The following is a 3,825-nucleotide window of genomic DNA, read 5'->3' on the forward strand; positions in this document are numbered from 1 at the left end:
GCGTCTAGGTCAACTAGTTCTAGACGATGTTGTAGATAATTGGATGTTTGGCTGCAATTTAGCCACTAACTCTAACACCTTCACCTTATTTTTATAAATCTTAACTTGTTTCTGGCATGATTTCTTTAAATAACGACTCACACGTGGGTCAGGTTGAGCCGATGATGTTGCATCTGAGTATGAACCAGCAGATGAAGGAGAAGCCCTGGAGTAATACTTTTGGGAGAGCGTCGGATCCACTCTTATCTTATGTCCTCTACGCATGCCAAGAACTTGCTCCAAAACCCCATGCTCGTCAAAGGCGGGTCTAGTCGAGCTTGAAGTAGACTGTGTTCTATGCGTTTGTCTCTCCTCATTCAGGGTGTTCTACATAATATAAGACATTATAATTGTTTTTACGTCTTATAAAACCACTATTTCAGTACAAAAAAATTTAATATGAAAAGTAAAAATACTTACAAAAGTCTGTTCCGCTTGGGGATTAACCCAAGAGGCCCCGCGACGATGCATGTCTGTCCAATTGTCTATGGCAGACATCGGCTCTTAGGTCTCCGTACTGAACTGTCAAATAAATTACATTTGTTAAAATTCTTAAATTCTAACTAAATTTCGGCAGCATAACGACTTATTTTTCATAAGATCCAAAAATCAAAACCTATAAAAAAATAATTTTAAAAGATTTCGGCACACCATAGCTGCAAGATGTGCCACCTAGAACAATCATCACAAACATATAAATACGATAATGAAGTCAAAAAGAAAAGTACTAACCTTCTTATTGCGATGCTGAGAGTATGATACCTGACCATGTAAGCTTGGATACTTTTGGTTGCTACGATTAGTTTTATTTGTCTCTGATATTTTCTGTTTATAATTAACTATAATAAGTAATAGTTACTTGAAATTATGTATAAAAAACCATCAAGTTCTAACAAATCTATAATTACTTGAAATTTGTCGCCGGAGAACCTATCGCAACAACGATCCCAATGAAGTTGATTCCTCATGTTACTCGGGAGACTTTCTCTACCATAGCGTTTGAAGTGGCGGTGCAGAGAACTTTTCCAGTCCTTGTAGCACTTTGCTGCCTCCCTATTAATAACGGACCTCAGAATACCGTTCTTATAGTTGTAGTCCATGTTAAACCAGTCCTTGCAAAACAGTTTCACATCGTTAAAACGCATTGTTAACTTTAGTATAAACTATACAAATTATTGCATAAAAAAATACCAGCATCCGGTTCTGAATTGTCCTCTTGTCCATGTCGCTAATGTCCTTCCAAACATCGTGGACGGGCTCGCATATGTCCCTGGTATGAATACCAACTGCACTTTCAAACTAGGCACCATATTTACCAAGCGCCTTCCAAGTACCTCCCGCCTCATCAAATTCTACTGTGATTTTTCCATCTTGAAGGGCATTTTGAGCGATTTAATAACCTTTCGCCCCACCTCGAGCTCTACGTTGTCGAGGTTCAGATGCTGTAAGCATATGTAAGCATTTCAAATCAACATGTACTACTACATTTATTTACTATATGATAGAATGGGAAAAAAGTCAGAATAACATACCAGACTCATAGAATGCGGGGACTCTATGAGGACCGGGAGGAGGCTGTGCTCCCTCTGAAGAGCCAGCGCAAGTCGCTACCGGACCAGCCATCAATGCCTGTGAACAAATTCATATTAATAACAATATTTATAAATTCACAGAAGATCATAATATTAAAACGAAAGCTGAGAAAAGGACAAAGATTACTATTCTTAAATTCTACTCATCGTCACTGCTATATTGTTGATTGTCCCCATCACCATTTATGTCATCATCGTCTTCAGATTCAATGACTTCCTCCTCAACGTACTCCTCTAAAGTTTCATCGTCCTCGTCATTAATAAAATCATCAACTACGGGAGGCTTATCTTTCATAATTGTATCAACATCGGAGGTGACAACATTAGACGATACATCATGTCGATTCAATACAAATGAGATTCAACTACTAACTCAATATTTGTAGACTCTGTATCCTAGACTATTATCACGTCATCAATGTCAGTTTCTGGAATGTCCCAAATATGTCGATGTCTAAAGTGTTCTACAACCTTCCAGTTTGGACCGTTAAATAAATCGTCTACGTAAAAAACTTGCTTTGCTTGAGATGCAAGTACGAAAGGTTCGTTTTCGTACCACATGTCTTTAACAAAAACACTTATTCTATTTTTGTAGTGTTGAATCCTTTTCTTCCCCGGACGAGTGTCAAACCACAGACATTTAAAAAGCATAACAGAATTGTCGTTCAAGTAGGACAGTTCATAAATATGGCCACAAGAATTTAAAAAGCACCACATACATTCATGGTTTCTACATTTCACACAAGGAAAACTGATATGGCCAATTGAAGTTGCATAATTTTTAGCGACGTCAATAAAAGCAGATAACCAATTCCAATATTCATCCAACAATCGGTTCCTCAAATAAGTCCAACTTTTGTCAATCGACATTTGAACTATAAACAACAACAGACATAACAATTTATTTATGTGTTTAATTAATTTTAATTCTATTCTTTATTAACACAATTAAATTTTATTAATTAAAGTTTCTTAATGAACTTATTAAAATTCTCGTTTTTTAACTAAATTTCGGCAGCATGACGACTTATTTTCATATGATCTAAAAATCAAAACCTGCAGAAAAATAACTTTTAAAAGATTTCGGCACACCATAGCTACAAGATGTGCCACCCAGAACAAGAATCATAAACATATACTAAATTTCAACAATATAAGAAAATCATAATTCAAATATTATCATCATAATCCTAAATTCATACAACCAAAAACTACAATAATTTTAAACTAAATAAATATAAAAAACTTACAAAGTTCAAACCCACTAAACGGGGGCTGAAAATAGCAGAATTACGTCAGAGGAACCGTGCAAACAGTGACGGAGGTGAAAAATCAAATGCCTACATCAAAACATTTGAACTATAAACAACAACAGACATAATAATTTATTTATGTGTTTAATTAATTTTAATTCTATTCTTTATTAACACAATTAAATTTTATTAATTAAAGTTTCTTAATGAACTTATTAAAATTCTTAAATTCTAGTAAATTTCGGCAGCATAACAACTTATTTTTCATATGATCCAAAAATCAAAACCTGCAAAAAAATAACTTTAAAAGATTTCGGCACACCATAGCTGCAAGATGTGCCACCCAGACTAAGAATCATAAACATATACTAAATTTCAACAATATAAGAAAATCATAATTCAAATATTATCATCATAATCCTAAATTCATACAACCAAAAACTACAATAATTTTAAACTAAATAAATATAAAAAACTTATAAAGTTTAAACCCACTAAACGGGGGCTGAAAATAGTAGGATTACGTTGGAAGAACCGTACAAACAGTGACGGAGGTGAAAAATCAAACGCCTACATCAAAACAAAACATCGAACATAATTTTCAAACACCAAAATTAACATTTTATTAACATATAGAGTAACATATAGACATAATTCTTGATTAATTAAATTCTCAGAACCATAAAAAATGACTAAACTCGAACAAAAATCCATAACATTTTATATTTTCTATTTCCTTCTTCCATTTACTCGGCAAGTAACAACAATCCCTAACAAAAATCCCTAAAAATTCCTAACAATCTTCGAATCAATGCAAGTAACCAAACAAAAACAAAATTTACAAAAAGAAAAAAAAAATAAAAAAACAAACCTGAAATTCTGTTTCGAGCGGGGCGGCAGGGGCGGGGGGGGGGGGGGGGGCGGGGATGGGAACCAGAGAG

The sequence above is a fragment of the Morus notabilis genome, unplaced genomic scaffold (genome assembly GCF_000414095.1).
Source record: "Morus notabilis unplaced genomic scaffold, ASM41409v2 Scaffold959, whole genome shotgun sequence".
Classification (NCBI taxonomy): Eukaryota; Viridiplantae; Streptophyta; class Magnoliopsida; order Rosales; family Moraceae; genus Morus; species Morus notabilis.